The sequence below is a fragment of the Dipodomys spectabilis genome, unplaced genomic scaffold (genome assembly GCF_019054845.1).
Source record: "Dipodomys spectabilis isolate Male_0828 unplaced genomic scaffold, ASM1905484v1 ptg000145l, whole genome shotgun sequence".
Classification (NCBI taxonomy): Eukaryota; Metazoa; Chordata; class Mammalia; order Rodentia; family Heteromyidae; genus Dipodomys; species Dipodomys spectabilis.
In genome coordinates, this window is record NW_024870822.1 from 7,996,818 (window position 1) to 8,018,260 (window position 21,443).

Sequence of the window (21,443 nt, forward strand, 5' to 3'; positions counted from 1 at the left end):
TGTGGTCTGTACTGTAGAAGATAAATCACCAGGCTGATATGCATCTCAGAAGGGTGGTCTATGGCTTGGAAATGAAGGTTTATAAAGTTGGGAGGCCTTACAAACTTCATAAGACAGGTATATTCTTTTCATTTTTGCTCTCCACAATTGAGACTCTGCACATTCCAACTGCCTTTCAAATTGGCAGCAAGTAGGGTGAGCAGCTGTCAGAGCGCACCGTGTATCTGGAAGGGTGAATTCATTCCAGGCCCCATGGATTCTTTCCCCTCTTGTAAGAAAGATATTTTGTGCCCATCTGACACTCTCCGCGCTTGAGGGAGGCCTGAGACCTGTGGCAGTTCAGAAGCATGGCCGTTGTAGTGATGAAGCCTGTTTTCTGAACAAGTCTGCATCAGAGGCAGAGCAGTATGAAGGTGGGAGAAAGGATTTTTAGGCCCAGGATAAAACTTCACTTTCCTGATTAGAGAAATGAGAGCAAAGGCAAGAGAGTGCTAGAGAAGACTGCAGACAAGGAAGTCAGGGCGAGCTGCCAGCTCACAGGCTGAGTTGGCAGACAGGCAACATGGTTCTGACAGGGAGTTTCTCTGTGCATTTAGAAGGCAGAATAGATCTAAATGCAGCCAACCTATTGATTTATTCTCTTTGTACTGGACATGGCTTTTTATTAAAGAAAGCAGATATTCAATAGTGTTAACTAGTAATGGGAATTGACTTTTCACTAATTGCACAGACCTTGGCATTAATACACTTTAATGGAACCTGGGCTCTCTGTCCCTCAGATCAATCCTGAAGTTTTTCTCTAACTCTTCTGGTCAAAGGACATGAATGACATTGTAACCAAGGAGACCTTCTTAAATCTTATTTTGTCACACACAAAAAGTTATGCAATGAATAGGGTGAGGAATTCCCTGTTATTTGAGAAGTCTAAGGAAAGGACTGACTTTTGTGATGTATAAAAAGGCATAGAAACTCTGTGGTGAATGTTGACTGGTTAGAATTTGCTTATGGATGCTGAAAAACAGTTCCCTTCTGATGCACCTGGCTGGGCCTGCCCTTGATGGACCTATCGGAGGCAGAAGATTCATCATTTATTTATTGTTTATTTGTTAGCTTTATTAAAAGTAAAGAAGGGGGGCTGGGAAGGTGGCTCAGTGGTAGAGCGCTTGCCTTGCATGCATGAGGCCCTGGGTTCGATTCCCCAGCACCACATAAGCAAAAAGAAAAAAAGCCGGAAGTGGCGCTGTGGCTCAAGTGGTAGAGTGCTAGCCTTGAGCTGAAGAGCTGAGGGACAGTGCCCAGGCCCAGAGTTCAGGCCCCACGACCGGAAACCCGCCCCCCCAAAAAAAATAAAAGTAAAGAAGGTTTCCAACAGCTGCTGGGCTCACAAGCAGACCTGGAAGCAGGGATGTGAGAATCTGTGCTGCTCTGGCAAACCTTAGTGTAGAATCTGACATCACCTGAAGGCAAACAGCATGGACTAGCCCACCCTGCCACGAGGGAGGGAGCACATTCCTGAAGTGATCAGTATGGCACTTCAGGAATAACGTCTCTCCACTTCTCCAAGATTCACTGCCAGATTCTTCTCCTGGCCACAGAAAACAAAGAGGAACCTTTCAAGGTAGTGCAGCTTCAAACCTATCCATGAGACCCTGAGATTCTCAGGGACAATGTGCATGTATTATTTATTACTGAGTATGACAATGCCTGGAGTTAGTCAGACAAACACCATTTCTCTCATGGTTCCTCCATTTAACTTTGCAGTATTAAGTCTGTCTCACTGAGACTCTACATCCTTCAGTCTCACAAAAGTGGACAGAAACAAGTGTTTTACATAGATGTTCAGAGGTTTATTGGTATAGCTTACGGCATTTAGTTTATTAAGGTAATAGTAGTTAAAATCTTTCAATATTTGCACTTAGATATCAGATGCTTTGTAAATGTGAAGTCTGTGAATATGTTCATCCTTTGATTTAATTAATTCTATGTGTACTAGACACTATTCTCAAGTACACAAGAAAACACATTCCTGACTTTGTGGAGTTTATAATTGACTAGGGCTACAAGTAATAAATAAGTTTGTAAATGAATTAACTATCTGAAATATAATTTTGGATAGTGATTAAATTCCACGAAAAAAAGCCAGATAAGGAGATGCTAGCTGGACATGTTGCCTCAAGCTTGTAATTCTACCTACTTGTGAGGTAAAGATCAGGAACTTGCTGTTCCTGGGCATACAAATATTCATGAGACTCCATGTTGACCAATAGCTGGGCATGTTAGCACGCACCTTTCACCTGCAGAGTCACTGACTGACAGGTTTGTGCAGTGGTTGGCACCTGTCATCTCGAGCACTTTGGAGAAGCCCAAGTAAGAAGATTGTAGTGCAGGCCAGTTTGAACATAAATCAAGATCCTACCTCTAGAATAACCAACCCCAAACAGGGCTGGTGGCATGGCTCAAATGGTAGAACACATGCCTAGAAAAGACCAGCTCATCAGTTCATTCCTCCAGTACTACCAAGAAAAAATAAAAAAGATAAAAACATGATTTTTATTTGTGCATGTGTGTGCATATAAAAGAGAGAGAGAAAAAAGAGAGAGAAAGAAAAAGAGAGAGAGGGAGAGGCTAGAGGCTAAAGAGTTAGACTGTGAAGGAGTTAAGTAAACATAAGAATGGGGTTTAACCCGCGTATCCAGAACACTTTCATTCGTCCCAACTCATCTGACCATGTGTTTATTCAGCACCATCTTTCTTCATTACTTGCCTTACCTGATGAATGCTTGTATTGTGGTTTCTTGCTCCATGCTGAAATGAGACCGTTTCCATGAGTTGAGCCTCTCTATGCTCATCCATAAACTTGGGTCTTTCTTCATCGAGAGTCCCTCACTCCAAACAGAGAACTTTACATCTGAAGTGACTAAGATCATCTGGAAATTTCCCTACAGCCCCAAGGGAGTCAGAAAAATCCTTGCCCCCCCACACCCCTACCTTTACATCTCACTTCTACACCTCTAGGCTGCCTGCAAGAAGTAGACAGCCATGGATTAGAAATGTCTCTGAGTTGGGAGCAGTCTTTGTTTTCTGGCTTCACAAAGTGTTACACAACTGGACTGCCATATTGAATTATTTTCAAGTCGAAATTCTTTGATGCCCCATCTCAGACCAGGCTCTAATTTGAAAGTAATAACATTTGGGCAAAGCTCAGATGCACTAAGTTGCTGCCGAGGGCTTGGTGGGTTTGGAAGTAATTGGTTTTACTCAGTTGCTGATGCTTCACTTGGACAAATGAGAAATCAAACTACAGCTCAGTTTGCAGAAAAGCCCGTGTCAGCAGTTTCATCTGACTACTATTTTAGAGCTTGTTATGTTATTGGCAATAAAATGCATCTAATATACTGTTAATTAATATTGCATCCCACAGCTAATTTATCACATTATTAATCAGAGTGATAAAGCCACGGAAAATGCAACTCACCTTTAGCATCTTTTCCTCTCTTTAAATACTTGTATTTACACACAATTTGTGTTTGGTCAACACTGCCAAGTGCTTGGTTGTTCCTGGATGAGTGTATTCTATTTTCAAACAGTAACTTGCCCCTCAGGAATATTTTATTTAGCAAGACAGGACTTAAAGTGAAAGGGTAACCATTTCTGATCGTAACCTTGGCTTTGTGCTTCTAGTAATTATCCTTTAATTGCATTACCCTATTTGAAATAGAGTTGTAATTGGAAAAAAACAATTTGACATTCCCTGATGCTTACTCTGACATGCACTATTTGCTTTTTATTCAAATGTAAATTTTCTCCATAATACTATCAAAGAAAGAAAAAAAATTAAGCAAAATTGAAATGTCAGTAGCAATTTCTGACATGTAGGCAGTGTCATTCATGGGTGCTGTCTAGAAGGCAAGACTTTCAGTTCAGATGGGAAAAAAAATCAACCTATGAAATTAGCATGCTCTGAGGAGAGAGAGATGGATGGCAGGAACACAGATCTATTCCTTTGGGATATGTGTCCACTTTGCACAGTGGTTTTTGAAATATCAAACAAGCTGCCAGCTGTAATTTTTGGATGAATAATCCTTTTTGCTTACAAGAAAAATATTTTTCCTCATTAGAAATGGAAGGAACATACCCTTAACTATTTCACCTGAGGTATTTTGAATGCGTAATTTTAATTTGGAGCACGTGTTAGGCAACTTTGAAAATGGCTCCAGTAGTTTCTGTCTCCTGATAGTCCCCCATTTTGTAATCCCTTCCCTTTGATTGTGGACTGGACCTTTTGACATGCTTCTAATGAATAGAACATGTCAAAAGTAATGACATGTCACTGCCAAGATTAGGTTACACAAAGTACTGTAGCTTCTGCCTTAGACTTCCCTGTCTGGCTCTCTCCCACACTCTTTCTAAAGGAAGCCAGGCACCATGCTGCAAGCTACTCTGTGGAGAAGACTTGTGGTAACTGAGGGTATCACTGGCCAATCATCAGTGGAGAATTGAGGCTTTCGTAACCTATGAGGAGGATCAAATCCTGCCAGTACTGTGGAATTCATTCTTTAACCCAACTGATCAGATATGATTCCATAGTCCCAGCTGATACCTTATTATAGCCTCACAAGAGTCCTTCAGCCAGAGACTCACAATCAAGTGTCACTTGGATCTCCGACCAACAGGAATTGTGAGGTATGAGGTGCTTTGTTAATCAAAGATACTAAGTTTTGGAATTATATATACAGTAGATAACCAGTGTAGGGTGAGTGTGGATATTAAACAGATACATTATGTTTGTCATGCCATTAGGTAAGAAAAAACCAGAGCGGTGGTGAAGAAGAACAGTAGACATGCTATCACCTTGATATATTTGCCCAGGTAAGATATATAATCCTTCTACTTCCCAACGGTCTTATCTTTATCCTAGGTATAATTTGTTCAAGAGATGTTTGAGTTCAAAATTAAATAATATATGCAAAAGCACTGAGAAAAGTTCAAGGTATCACATATATATGAAATGATTCGAACTGAAAATTTCTTACAGTTTCAACCATAACTTTTTATGGACTGATTGGCCTGGTAGACTGGACACTGTGGAAAATCTGGATTCTATCTCAGGCTTTATTTTGTTAGAGAGCTGCATGACCTTGAAAAAGTAAAAACTACTTAAGCTTTATCAGCTTCCTTTTTCTACTTACATAAACCTTTAGATAGCAAAAGGAAAGAAAATCAGGCAAATTCGTTTTGACTGATGAGAGTGGCCTAAGTGTAACGTTTTAGTAATTGGGACTTTTGACAGAAGTGACAGAAATCCAACTTGAAATAGCTTATCTCTAGGATCTATCTGGAATTTCAAAACATCCAGGTTTGTTTGTTTAAAGTACTTGTTTAGGTTTTACTAGGTCTCCAACAGAGAATACGATTGTAAATTCTAAGGAAATCCTTGTGTCAGAATGAGTGAAAAATAGGTTTCTTGAAAGCAGGGTTAGTCAAGTGAGTCAATTATACCTGAAGGCACTGAGCAAAGGTGTTAGGGCAATGATGTCTACATGATAGGCCTGATGGAATTGACTGCCAGACCTATTTCTGGTTGTCTGATACTTCTACTTGCCATACCTCCTACTTAGTCCTTTCAGTATAGAACTAATCTCAGGTACTGTGCAGTCTGAACTTGGCAGCTATTAGTGTAATTGTATTACAGGACCAAGGCAAGTACTTGTACCGTTGAGTGTCCTCTTGATTTTTTTTCTCCCCTAACGCCTCAGTTGCTTAGTCTAGTCTGACCCTGTGTTATGACTACTGGTTTCATCAAACATACACCTTAGAAGTTTGCCTAGAATGAATAGACTTCTACTTAACCTGATAGTTCTGAGACTACTATGAAGGATGTGTGACCATGCTATCTTCTTTATTATCCTTCAATACACAAAAGTCTAGACATTGGATTTCTTCCTGAAGCAAGAAAGGTACTTGACAAATTCAGAAGCAAATATATATATATAGGTTGAAATTCAGATCTGGAAGAGAATAACTGATGGAATTTGGGAAAATGAATTAATTTATCTGGACCTAACTTTTGTAGTCTATGAAACCCTGTTTCCTGAATGTTTATGTGGATCAATATGAATGATTGATTGAAAACCCACTTTTCACGCTTGGAATGTATTACATGTTTACTGTCATCATTAAGAGTTAATACATCACTGTCTATGTTAGGAAAGATGAGATTACCCATTCAATTCTTAGGATCTGGCAAAGCAGCCCTTCACAGCCCTGTGTTGAGAACCGGGGATGGAAAGCAATGCTATGCGCTCATAGGCCGAAGTCTTCCCTCCCTTAGTACTGAAGGCATTCGGTGGCCAATGCAACTCAGTCCCCAAATGAAACGGGAGAAAGAGAGGGAAAAACTCCCAAACTGAAGTTCCCTCTTCAGATTTCCTTCCGATGATGTCGGCCATGACTCCCAAATGCCAGCGATACTGACACTTATGACTTTATTACCTTTCGCCAGGAGGAGCAGGCGGACCTAATGACTATGGCTCAATGTTCCTCCAGCCCCACACTGGCGTGCTGACTCCGCCTGTTCAAAACCTACCTATGTCCCCTGCCTGTCAGCTGCCAACGGTCGCCTTGTGCAATGGCCCCCAATGCACTTTTCTCTTCACCTCTCACTCGGTTTTCAGTGTATGCAGGCAGATGCTCTAGCCTCCAAATAGACCACACCAAGTCTTTCTTCCAAACCACTGCCTGAGCTATTTTCTGCCTTGAATGTACTGCCCTTCGAAAACATCCCTGTTTAATCCTTTATGAAGCTTTCTCTGATAACCCAAGTAAACATGACTTCCCTTTCCTTGATACCCCCAGAACATTTGCTATGTCCTTCCCTTATAAAACTTACCACCTTCTGTCTTGAGCTATGTAGGTTAAGTATTACCTTCCATGCTTCCAGGGAAAAGATTCGTGAGAGCAAGTTAAAAGGCAGAGATGGTAGGTACCTTACTTCTCAATTTGGGCCAGCAGTGCTACATGTTTCAAGTTATTTATGATAGCTCTTTTAAAAAAAAAACCACTAACGATAACCCCAATATATAAAGATTTATTAATTTTCCTGAGATCATACAACTAAGCCAGAATTTGGAAGTCAAACGGTGTGCCTCCTGGTTCTGGCTTTCTATTTGTACCAGGCACCCAGGTTCACCATTACTATACTACATATGGAAGTCAAGCAATGGGGAAGGCAGTGGATCCCTTCTTAAAGCGGCAGTTTATAATCCTGCATACTTATTTCCTAAGACACGTGTGCACCTTTGCATCTTAAGCACCATTTATTAATGGTGAACCGTCATCACTCTGCTTTGGCTGGTCCCAGCCCTTGCAGCAAGCATTTACAAGACACCATCAGCTCTCTCGCTCTCTCTGGGTGACTGTGGCAACTTCAAATTCAGTCCTGACCCTTGCCACCTTTCATACAGATGAACTGACTCAGAGAGACTGAGTTAATAAGGCTTGTAAGTGATAGAGATGGAACTGAAACTCAGGGACCCTAGTCCCATGTGTTAGACTTCACCCACTCAGTTATTCACTGCCTTTGGGATTAATGAGTCTCTCTAGTGCTCAGCACACAGTGCTCCTCCCTGATCAACCCTACACAGAGCATTTGCAGAGAGCTCTCTATCACATTCAAGTTACCGAACTGAAGTTGTCCATTGTAGCCCTTTGGTGCTTCTCCAGCTAATGAACATATTTAGCTATCTCAGAATGCTCAATATTAATCACCTAGAAACACATGCTCAATCTATTCCCTTCCAATAGATAGACCCTACAGACATCACATTTAAGGCCTAATTGTAATAATTTCTTTGGGGAAGCTTCAACTACCAGTCTTAAAGAAGTTGTTAAAGTGATCCTAGAAATATATTTACCTTGGCACAACTAGAGATTTTTAGTAAGTAGCCTGTAATATCTGTCTTCATATCAGAAAGCCTGGAGAATTATGACAATGATGTATTCTTTCCCAGAATGATGCAGTATTTTGGGGTGTTTATTTTATATTTTAAAAATGAGCATACATTAGTTCCACAGAGGTGTTTCATTGTGATATTTCCATGCATACATACAATGTATTCTGATCAAATTTTCTTCCACCATTCTAAAACAATTTCAGCAGTTTTCACTGACAAAAATACATGAACATATTCACCCTTCTTAGCTGTGTTCCTTTAACATTCTCACTTTCACTGAGAGCCATCCCCTTCACAGAGTCCGCATCACATTTCCATCACTCATTTTATGTTATTTTATTTTCATTTGAGTGTGGATTATGCACCCAATGGTTTCACCAGGGTTTTTCACTGCAAGAGGGATTTAAGAACTCAGGGTTTAGGGCTAGCGCAATGTCATTTGCATATCCCTGCCCAGGTCTGGCTATGTGTATATATCGATAAACTTGATCTATGTGTATTGCCTATCTTCAATCATCAATTCAAAAGATATGGACAGAGCACCTACTAAGTACTAGCCAGTGTGGGCTAAAACACAAGGGTGTGAGTAAAACAAATTTACCTCAAGGAGTTTATCTGTAGAATGAAAATGGCAGCAATACCAGACTCCCAAGCTATTTAAGGATTATGGTCAGACTGGGCACAGTGATACACACCTGTAATTCCAGCTGTGTGGAAGATATCTCAGCATCACGGTCTGAAATTCACTCAAAAAAAAGTGAGACCCTATCTTAAAAATAACTAAAGCCAAAAAAAGAGGAGGGTTTGGCATAGTGACAGAGCGCTTAATTAGCAAATGTGAGGCCTTGAGTTTAAAATCTAGCATTTCCCCCCCACCCACCTCAAACAAGTATGGTACCTAGCACATACTTATTAGAATAAAACAAATTCCAAACTCTCAATTGTAGAATTTCAAAACCCTCAGAGCTTTTTTCCATTTTTGAGCCTCTCAGAAAACATTTCTGAGACCTTTCTCCTGATAGTACTTCGAAGAGTATCTGGTTCTTCAGGTCGTGATGGCAAGGATGGGGCAGGAAGTAGGGTAGCAGGAGGCTGAAGTCCATCCGCTATTGTGAGTTGTGTTCAGAATTTTCTCTGGTGGTTGATGCATAGATATTCACAGCAATGCTTCAGTTTGGGTTTTATTTGGAAGGGATTTTGCCTATATTATTGACCACCCCCCTCTTCCTTGAGTTTCTATCTGCCAATAACCTTAGTAAATGTGGCACTTAGCTCTCTACAGGTGAGCTCAGCTTCCTTCCTGCCCAAGATACCCTTGGCCATGGCCATGATCTAGTTGGGCTCTGTGACATGTCCTTCTCTAGGATGCAGGACTGCCGGCTTGCAGACTTCCAAACCCCGGGCAGGAAAACAAAGGAGAGCCTGCAGAGCAGTGTCTTTTTATTTCCTTTCTTTTTTTTTTTTTTGTTTCCAAAACCTCAGTCATATTTGTTCAAATTCACTTTTCCTGTTCAAAGGAGCAAGCTGTCTTCTTTAATTGGTGACAGGGAGAAGAAAAGGAGACAATGTAGAAACAGATCCATACTGCCCAGATCTATCTGTCTTTCTGCTTTTTATCCCCAAAGACTGCCTTTTTTAATACTTTGAAATCATTTACTCAACAAAATATATAAGAAACACAAATCATTACGGAAAGCACAATAGCAAATTAAAAAGTAACCAAGGTTCAATTTAAGGAAAACCTCATTTAACTTTACTTAGATTAGTTGCTTATTCGAAACTTTATACTATGGTCTACATTGAATTTTCTAAGTACTGGAAACAGCAAATACTTCCACAGTGCTGAGATAAAAAGCTCAAGCCAGTTTATTTTTCTCCTTTGTGTAGGAATTTTCTGTGTAAGATTGTCAAAAATAGCAAATGAAAACCGGCTACATAGTTAAATGTTAATAAACAAGTACCTTTTTGTATATTTGATACAATATTTGTATGTGACCTTATTAACATGTTAAAAATTTGCTGCCTATCTAAAATTCAGATTCAACTAAGTATCCTGTAATTTACTTCTGTATTTTTATTGAACAAGAAACCATCACTTCTTTGGTATCTGCACGAGCTACCATACTTACAAAATTAATCCTTATTAATCCAAAATTTTACAATGTACTTATTACTATTCAGATTCTACATATAAAGTATTTCAGGGGCTGGGAAGGCAACTTAGTGGTAGAGTGCTTGCCTTGAATGCATGAGGCCCTGGGTTCAATTCCTCAGTACCACATAAGCTGAAAAAGCTGGAAATGGCTCTTTAGCTTAAGTGGTAGAGTACTACCCTTGAGCTGCAGAGCTGAGGGATAGTGCCCAGGCCCAGAGTTCAAGCCCCATGATTAACAAAAAAAGAGAAGAATTTCAGATAATTTGTTCAAAGTCACAAAGCTAGGAAACAGTAGATAGAATTTGAATCCATATCCTTTTCTCTGGATTATACATACTTATGGACTGGTTCTGAATATATTTCAAAAGTAATTTGCTTTTACAGTCGAAAGAGCAATTATGAACAGGACATAGTCCACATAGTGTTTAATGTTTAGAAGAAAACATGCTTCCCTCCAAAGCATTCAAGAAAGTGACAACACAATTCATTTATCAATCTGTAATTCTCTGTAGCAAGGTAACTTTTTCAGTACCAGTTTGTAGTATAATACCTCCCTCTTCTGGACATACTGGCACCCTGCAATGAAGATTTTTACAAGTTAGAACCAAAGTATAATTCAAATATATGCTCAATCTCACAATGAATAGATGTTGCTATTGCTTATTCTTCAATGTGACCCCTTACAAGCATAGCAGAGCAGTATTTTAGAAGGAGTTGTGCGATAATTTCCTACCTATTTTCTTGGGAGTGGCTGTGAAGGGGGGAGAGAAATAGGTACTTGGGATTGAATTCAAGGCCTCGGTTGCTAGACAGATATTCTGTTAGTTAACCCATGCTCCAGTCTTTATAGTGTTATTTTTGAGGTGTGTGTGTGTGTCTCTTTTTATACCTTGGCCGACCTGGTCTGTGCTTCTCCTACGTTAGTTTGCTGGGGATGATAGGTAGGATTCTGAACTCAATCATTGGGTAAATGGAGTCTTACATTTTTATGCCAGGATTGGCCCCAAATCATGATCCTCTGACCTCTGCCTCCCAAGTAGTAGCTAGGCTTACAGGCTTAAGTTATCCAGAAAAGCTGAACACGGGCTGGGAAAGTGGCTCAGTGGTAGAGTGCTTGCCTTGCCGGCATGAAGCCCTGGGTTTGATTCCTCAGCACCACATAGGCAGAAAAAGCTGGAAGTGGCACTGTGGCTCAAGTGGTAGAGCACTGGCCTTGAGCTGAAGAGCTAAGGGACAGTGCCCAGGCCCAGAGTTCAGGTCCCATGACCAACTTAAAAAAAAAAAAGCTGAACACTTTTATTTGCTGTGTGCCGATGGCTCACACCTGTAATCCTAGCTACTCAGGAGGCTGAGATCTGACAGCTGAGGTTTGAAGCTAGCCTGGGCAAAAAGTCCTCCTGAGACTCTTACCTCCAAGAACCTACTCAAAAAAGCTAGAAATGGTACGGTGGCTCAAGCTTTGAGCACAAAGAGGCCCTGAGTTCAAGCCCCAGGACCAGCAAAAAGAAAAGCTTATTTTTTGGTGGTACTGAGGATTGAACTGAGGGTTTTGTGCTTGCTAGCCAGGTACTTTTATCACTTGAGCATGTCTCAGTCGTTACAGAAACAGAAGTAACCCTAGCATAAAACCTAAGCCATCAAAAGCAAAAGTTCCAGTGAATCCTGAATAGGAAAAACTTCACAGATACAAAAATGAATGGAGAATATATAGTTAATATCGGTCAGTATTGGCAGGATGGAGTCAAATAAACCTCATTTAATTCCTTTTTGTTTTATTTCAAAGTCATGTGGCTTTTGGAAAGTCATAAATTGATTAAGCCTCGTTTCCTTAAGTGTAAAATGACAACTATACAACTAGCTACTAACTGGCACAGTTGGGAAAATGACCTGTGATCGAATGTGCTATGGTCCAAATGTTTATGCCCAACCCCACCAAACTGGTAGGAAAAAATCCTTACCTCCACTCCTCGTTTAAATTTATGTGTTGAAACCTGATTTTTCAGTTAGAAAATATTGGGTGGTAAGAGTGCCTTTGGGAAGTGATCATTTTAAGATAGTGAAGCCCTAACATCATGAATGGGCAAAGTGCTTCTTTATCTAGTCTTCGTTGTTGTGATTCTGGATCTTTACTTAGGAAGTTTCTAGCTGTGCCTTGGAACCCTAGTGTTTCCCCTACCCCTTCCTGTAATATTTTCATGGTATCTTGTCTTACATCATTCAGAGTTGATTCTGGTGTAGCATGATATATAAGGATCTAGCTTCAGTTTGCTGCCATTTGTATAGCCAATTCTGCCAGCACCGTTTGTTGAAGAGGCTGTCTTTCTTGATCCTTTGTTTTGGCTCCCTTAGGTGGCTGTACGTCTGTGGGTTCATTTCTGGGTCTTCAATTCTATTCCATTGGTCGTTGGGACTATTCTTGTGCCAGTACCAAGCTGATCTTTTCAAACTACTTTGGTTTTGTAATAGTTTGAAGTTTGATACTGATATTCCTCCAGTGCTGTATTTCCTCTAAGGACTGTCTTTGCGATTCTTTTTTCTTATTATGCCATATGAATTTTTGGATTGCTTTCTCTGTATCATTGAAGAATGTTGCTGGGATTTTTATGGGTATTGCATTGAATTTGTAAACACTTTTGGGCAGTATTGCACTTTTCACATTAATCCTTCTGAGAGCATGGAAGTTTTTCTATTTCCTTGAATCTGCTTTGATTTCTTTTTTCAGATTTATTTATTTTTTCTTAATAGAAGTCCTTGAACTCTAGCCATTCACAGTGAGACCAAAAAAGGATATTCTTAGGAGAGGATCACAAAGGCTAAATAGCTATGTGCATATGATCAAGTAAATTATGTTTATCAAAATGAACTCCAAGAAATGGAAACAAGAGGGTTTTTCTTGTTATTTTGTATTTTGTTTTATTCTTTGTTGTTGTTGTTTTCTATACCTTTTGGATGTAAGTTTATCTGTTTGGGGGAGGGATACAGGTGGACCCATTGCAACAAGGAGATGTACAAGTCGTTATGTCGAAAATGAACTTTACAACTTTGATAGGGGGTGGAGGAGGGTTGAGTGGGGGGTGGGGGGAGGATGGTATGGGAAGGGGAAACAAAGGAGGAGGCTACAATGCTTGATAAGAAATATACTCATTACCTTGCCCATGTAATTGTAACCCCTCTGTACAGTATTTTCACAATAAAAATAAAAAAATAATAATAAATTAAAAAATGGGGGGACAAAGGGTGAACAAATGCAGCACTGATACTCAGGGACAATATGTTGAAAATATACTGTAGAACCCAAGGTGAGGGGGATCTGGAGAGAAAATCTGGCAGAAAACGAGGGAAGAGGTGACTCTGTTCAAAAAGAAATGTAGTCATTACCTGATTTGTGTAACTGTAACCCTGCTATATATCCATCTTTGTAATTACAAAATATACAAATATCTAATATTTTATTGAAAAAATGAGCCCTACAGATTTCCTACTCCTTCAACTATGTAGTTATAAAAACCACCCCTGCATCTCTGGGATGAAGTCTACTTTATACCACATTTTCTTTATGAATTCGTTCACTGAGGGGTATCTGGGTTGATTCCAAATCTTGGTTATGGAAACACTGCAAGCAATGAACATGGTCATGCTAGTAGGTTTAGCACAGCCTGATTTATGGTGTCTTGTCCCACCATGGTGACATTAATAAAATACTACAGAAATATATTTCCCAATCAAGAACCACATGATTTTCTCCATTGCTGCAGAAAAGGCTTTTGATAAGATATGACATTCATTCATTCATGTTAAAAACTCTGGAGAAAATAGGAAAAGAAGGAACATTCCTTAAAACAATACAAACCATATACAACAGACCAATAGCCAATATTATACTTAATGGGGAAAAACTACAACCAATTCTCCTAAAATCAGGAACAAGGCAAGGATGCCCACTGTCTCCACTCCTCTTCAATATAGTCCTGGAACCCTTAGCCAGGGCAATAAAACAAGAAAAAGACATTAAAGGGATCCACATAGGGAAGGAAGAAGTTAAATTATCCCTTTTTACAGATGACATGATACTATACCTCCATGATCTCAAAAACTCCACCCCCAAACTCTTAGAACTTATAAACCACTTTGGCAAAGTAGCAGGATACAAAATCAACTCACAAAAAACAGTTGCCTTCCTGTAGACCAACAATGTACAAGCAGAAAGGGAATTAAAGGAAGCAACCCCATTCACAATAACTGCCCCCCCCCCAAATAAAATATTTAGGAATTAACCTGACCAAAGACGTAAAAGAACTATTTAATGAAAACTATAAAAACTTAAAGAAAGAACTTACAGAAGGCACCAGGAAATGGAAAGACCTCCCATGCTCTTGGATAGGCAGACTTAATATAGTGAAAATGGCCATACTGCCAAAATTAATATACAAATTCAATGCAATTCCTATTAAAAATGATGTACATTTCTGAAATACAGAAAACAGTCCAAAAATTCATATGGAACAACAAAAGACCTAGAATAGCCAAAACAATTCTAGGCAAAAAAGACAACAGGGGAAGGATCTCGATGCCGGACTTCAAACTCTACTATAGAGCCATAATAACAAAGACAGCCTGGTACTGGCACAAAAACAGACCCAAAGACCAATGGAATAGAAGATTCAGAAATAAATCCACAGGCCTAAAGTCAGCTGATATTTGACAAAGGAGCCAAAGACGTACAGTGGAAGAAGCACAGCCTCTTCAACCACTGGTGCTGGGAAAACTGAGCGGCCACATGCAGAAAACTAAAAGTGGACCCCAGCCTGTCACCCTGCACCAACATCAACTCAAAACAGATTAAAGGCCTTAACATCAAACCTGAAACTCTGAAACTACTGCAGGACAGAGTAGGAGACACACTTGAACTTATAGGCACAGGCAGGAACTTCCTGAACAGAGTCCCAGGGTCACAACAAATTAGAGAGACTTGACAAATGGGACTACCTTAAAATAAAATGTTTCTGCACAGCTAAAGACATAGAAACCAAGCTAGAAAGACAGCCAACTAATTGGGAAAAAAATATTTACCAGCAATATATCAGACAAGGGGTTAATATTCAGTATATACAGGGAAGTCAAGAAACCAATCCCTCCCAAACCCAACAAACAAATTACTAAATGGTAAAGGGAACTAAAGAGAAACTTCTCAGAAGAGATAAAAATGGCAAAGAAACACATGAGGTAATGTTTACCATCCCTGGTTGTAAAGGAAATGCAAATAAAGACAGCCCTGAGATACCACCTTACCCCGGTCAGAATGGTCCACATCCTAAAGTCAGCCAACGACAAATGCTGGAGGGGATGTGGAGAAAGAGGAACCCTATTACACTGCTGGTGGGAATGTACACTTATTCCACCGCTTTGGAAAGCAGTCTGGAGGGTCCTCAGAAAGCTAAATACTGACCTCCCTTATGACCCAGTCATACCACTCTTATGCATCTATCCTGAACAACAGGAACCAGGATACAAGGACACATTTACCTCCATGTTTATTGCAGCACTGTTCACAATAGCCAGGATATGGAAACAACCCAGATGTCCCACCATAGATGAATGGATCCAAAAATAGTACAATGGAGTACTATTCAGCCATTAGAAAGGGCATTTGCAGGGAAATGGATGGAACTAGAAGAAATCATGTTGAGTGAGGTAATCCAAGAGCAGAGACAAACAGCACATGGTCTCCTTGATAAGTGGATGTTAAATCCAAAATGTTAGGTGATACGACAGTTAACACGACCTGAGAAACAAAGGACCTCCACTCATCTGGTCGAATCACCACTAAATATCCCCATGCTGCTGATCACATGTATGGTATATATGTGCACACCAGAGGAAAACTAGGAGGAGGACACAGAACTAGAGAATCAGGAAAAAACATACAACAGCGGGACCCATCAGCTGCACTGGACATTGATCAAAACAAAGCAACTGAATGGCAGCAAGAGGAGGGAGGGAACGAGTGGGAAAGAGGGAACAGCTGATGCTATGCAAAAGGAAAGAAATGTACATATCACCTGATGTGGAAGAAATAACTCTTTTGTCAAAGCTAATAGAACTCATAAACTTTGTAGACCACAATAGACAATTTGCACATGAAAGTTAGAATGTGTTTGTGACTTTAACTAAGCATCACTATCCCACAGTACTGTGCAATTTGTGAAATGATGTAATCACTTAATCACAATAAAGAATTTGCAAAAAAAAAAAAGAAGAAAATGTGGCATATATACAATGGAAGTCTATGCTTCCATCAGAAAGAATGGCACTGCTCCATTCATACGGAAATGGAAAGACTTGTATACCAAGTGAAGTAAGCCAGACCCAAAGAAGCACAGGCTGCATGGTCTGCCTAATATGTAATAATGAGAATGTCCCTACAAATCTACAAATAAACCCGAGATAGTAAAAGATGAACAATCACATTAGCACATGATTAATTAAACAGCACTCTACTCACACAGTAAGAACAAGGAGGATATTCTTAGTAGAGGATCACAAAGGCTCAATAGCTATGTGCTGAAGATCATATAAAATGATGCTTACCGAGACAAAGGGTGAGCCAGTTCAGCAGGGAACCCCCCTAGATGCTATGTTGAAAATGAACTATACAACTGGAGGGAGAGGAACGTTAGGAGGGGAAAAACTGGGAGGATGAAGGAGGGGATGACACTGTTCAAAAGGAAATGTACTCATTACCTGACATGTAACTATATAACCCCTCTGTTCATCACCTTTACAATAAAAAGTAAAAAAATTAAAAAGATATAAAATATGAAAACAATTTCTTTTCCTAAACTGAGTTACTTTAGTGTTACAAGTTTTTTGGCTATTTCTCTAAGTATATCTAAATTTTAGAACTAGATTTGTTTTCAAGGAAACCAATGATAAAGATATTTTGAAACAAAGACCTAAGAAATGCATGCAGAAGAAGCTCTGCGTTTTATCTAATTTCAAACCAAGCATCAAATCAAACATTAAGAAGAGGGTGGGGGAGGATGTAGCTGAAGAGGTGGGAGGGAAGGGATGGTAGGGGAAAAACAAAGGAGGAGGCAACAATGCTTGATAAGAAATGTACTTGTTACCTTGCTTGTGTAACTGTAATCCCTTTGTACAGTATTTTCACAATAAAAAACAATTAAAATTTAAAAAAATTAAGAAGAAATGAAAACATCTAAATACTGCTATAAATGATGAAAATATCCAGCTCTCTAAAATACTATCAAATATGAGAAAGTCACTATGCACTTGACTTTTTAGCAATTTTAGTACTGGAAATGACATGTTTAAAATACAGAACTTTGCTGAATTCTCATTCATTGGGAGCCACAGTGTCACATTCTACTTGGCAACATCACAGATTTCGGTGTCCTGTAAAGACAGGGAGGAGAACATGCTCAAATGTAACTTGGCTAGCACTATCCTATAAATCACAAAGATGAGCTGGTGATACACCTTTAACTGCTTGGCAAGTTAATTAATTCAGACGGTGCTATTATAGTTTTCTGTTCATTTGACTTAGGACTGAGTTCTAGGTATAAGGTAAAATTATCAAGGGACTGCTTCAAGTATTCAAACACTTTCAAATATGAAGACCTTTACTACCAAGTATTGACAATAAAAACAACAAGAAGCTGATAATGATGAGTGTCTTAGGGCAAATTATCACTGGCCATCCTGTGTTTGTGAAAAGGAGGTTGTCTTAAGGTCCATGAGAACTCTATGAGAAGACTACAAGGAGAGTAGGAATAAAGATGTGACAATGGGTCACAGCTGCTTCTTTTTCTTAAAATATATGGAAGTTCCCTAGGGTATTAAACCACCATTCTATCTTTGACCTTTGTTAACGTTTGGTGGACAGTCACATGTGAAGAGGAAATGATCATCCTATATAATTGTAAAATCCAAGTTTTATTTCATATTATGTGCTGCTTTGCCACAGACCCAGGGCTAATCAATGATAGACGGAAACCTCTAAACTAGGCAAAATAGACCTTTTCACTGTATAAATGGATGATGTAAGTACTTCTTATGGTGAGGGGAAGCTAAGAGACTTGTATGATACATAGTTGCTGATCATTGTGTAACAAAGAAATATTTCATTACCTCAAAGGAGAATAGAACAACATACTGGAGTTGTGCCACTGCACAGGACTATAACAAAATACTATAAATTTAAATGTATAAAATTTAAATTTCTTTCAAATGTTTTGCATTTAAAGATGGAATGCTCTTCCAATTGAGAAAAGCATCTGCTTTATCTGTTACATTACCTTCATTTTCTGAAAGTTAAATTATCTTTATAAAATTAGACAATCCTCACAATGTCATTGAGTTATATTAAACTCTACTGTACACCTTTCAAGCAAAAAGTGTTGAAGATGTTCGACTTTAAAAAAAAAAAAGCATTATCTCTCCAAGTAGCTCCACTTTCTAAGTCAAAATAAATCTAGAATTTCTCATGTATGCTCACTCATGTTCTTAAAAAATAAAACTTATATAGTTGCCTGCTGCAAGGCAAGACTTTAAGAATGATGCAAAGAAAAGCTATTTTACTTTCAGGATTTTTTTTTTTCACTCACTGGAGTCTATTATATGATTACATGTCCATTGTTTAATTTAGAAATGAAGAGATGAGCAGACGTAGGAGCAGCAAAAAGTTTATGTTCATGAAAAGACCAGCAGATGTCAGCAAAAGCTAAGGTGTCACCAGAATTTTGCACGACCATGTTAAGCTGTTTCTAGCAAGATAACCATATTGCAAGGGGAAATCTCTAATTACCTAATTCAGTCAAGAAATCTTTGTTTTTCACATTATGTGAGAGGGATGTGAGAAGCCACGGTGAGATCTGATTTTTCCTAATAGAACAATTTATTTTTGTTTTTATTTTTGTCTGTCGTAGGGCTTGAACTCTGGGCCTGGACACTTTCCCTGAGCTTTTCAGCTCAAGGCCAATGCTCTACCACTTGAGCCACTTCCAGTTTTCTGGTGGTTTACCTGGGCTGGCTTTGAACGATGATTCTCAGATCTCAGCCTCCTGAGTAGCTAGGATTACAGGTGTGAGCCACTGGCGCCTGGCAACAGTACAAATTTTTGATGGACTAAAACTACTCCACCTTGTTACAATAAAAAATCTGCTTCACTATTATATTACCAAACTGAACTTCAGACAGGAATCTTGACTTTAACGGAATATTTCATTTTACCCAGGCATTCTAATACATGTTCAGGGGTTCTGCATACAGAGTATCTTTGGGTAGATATTTTGTCCTCACGGGTCTTGACTTCTAAAAAGAATATGAAAACTTACTAAATTTCTACTTTTTATTAATGAATCACATGTATGTACCTTTATGTGCACATTTCAAAATTTATTCACTAAAAATTCCTTGCTTGCCTACAAGCCAGGAAAAAAGTTTTAGAAGACTGTCAGGTTGTAGAACAGCTTGTTATACAGAATTAGATATGACTTTTTTAAAGGATCCTGTGCATTTCAAAGGATCCTATGCATTTCAAAGGTAAATAGCTATTTCTTTATTTGTATTTATAAGTCAGATGGATGACATCTATTTACATGCCTTTCTAACATCTGTAATTAAATTTTACAAGACCAATGTTAGTGGCCTTATTTAACTTCTCTTAATATGACTATCACAAAGCAGAAAGGTTTGTATAACCATTATCTAATTTTGAGATTAGTAAAATCTGGAAATAATTTAGCCACTTTGAATATTCACAAAAAACAAAGAGGATGTAAGTGACATCACTGTATTTTCTATAATTTTATTTTAAAAATAGCAAGTTAACCTGTATTTTCTTAAAATGCAGCCTTTAATCACAGCCCACTCTGCATCAGCTATACCTCTGTGAACATTCTGCATGCAGTTCAGTGCCCTACATGGGCACAAAGAATATCAGAAAAATTATGCAAAGTTCTTACTCTTGTAAAAACAAAACCACGGATCTAGACCATGCTAAAATGTAGCCATTTAAAAATTTGAAGCCACCAGAAGTTATTCTTATTTGTAGCAACAAGAAACAGTTCAGTTTTATTTATTTTCTTAATTACTAGTTCTAGGAACTTGAATTCAGGGGCCTTGCCCTGGCTAGCTCATGACTGCCAAACTGCCAGTTAAGCCACACCTCCAGACCAAATGGCTAATAGATGTTTCACTTTGCTGCCTGGGCTGGCTTTGAAACTTGATCCTTGAGGTCTCAGCCTCCTGAATAGCTAGGATTGACAAGTGGGAGGTATAAGAACTCAACCAATTCTTATTATTTTAATTGATTCCTCTGAAGAACATACACAATGTTCTAATTCAAACTTAAATGCAAAAGAAAAAAAAATGTTAACTAAGATCTGATGATCCAGAAAGTTCAGATCTAATTGGAGTGTGTAATTCCTATAACAAACTATTGCCTTAATTCTGAAAAAGTAACCAATCGAGCATGTGATTTGAATTTAAGTATATGAAGTTAACACATCTTTACTAGTGCTCAGCTGAAATACAGATGAAGGAAATGATAAGGCAATTGGACTTCTAAAAATCAGGCCAAAGAAAAATCACATTTAAGGCCAGGTGTCAAGGGTCATTCCTGCAATCATAGCTACTCACGAAGCTGAGATCTGAGGATCACTGAAGCCAGCCTTGGCAGGAAAGTCCATGAGACACTTATCTCTAATTAATTACCAAAAAGCTAGAAGTGGAGTTGTGCCTCAGTAATAGTGCACTAGCTCTGAGGAAGACAGTTCTGGGACAGCGCCCAAGTGCTGAGTTCAAGTTGAAGTATGAGCACCAAAAAAAGGTCACACTCAATTTTAAAGTTGAAAATTGCATTCTACTGAAGTAAAATTACACACCAAACAAAAATAAACAAATGCAAACCAAACGCAAAAACTTATCTTCAGCGGTCAAGTCAAACTCACTATAAATTTAGTTTTAAAAGCTATGTTTCAAATTACTTAAAGTTTTTCTTAAATAACTGAAGAATTATATTTAAAGGAAACAAAATGGTAACGATAATAGTCTACGGCAGGCAGAATTGTAAAAAAAAAAAAAAAGTAAAATGATACCATTCCCTCATCTAAATTCTTTATACTTAAAAAAAAATGCATCAACATTTTATGTGTAACGAGTGTTTCTCCATCTGTTTTTTTATTATCACTCTGATAAGGATTTTTTTAAAAAATGTTACCAGGGTTTGAACACAAAGCCTCACGCTCTCTCAGATTGCTTGCTTATGGCTCTACATCATCAGCCTGGCTTTTTGCTGGTTGTTGTGGAGATTCTAA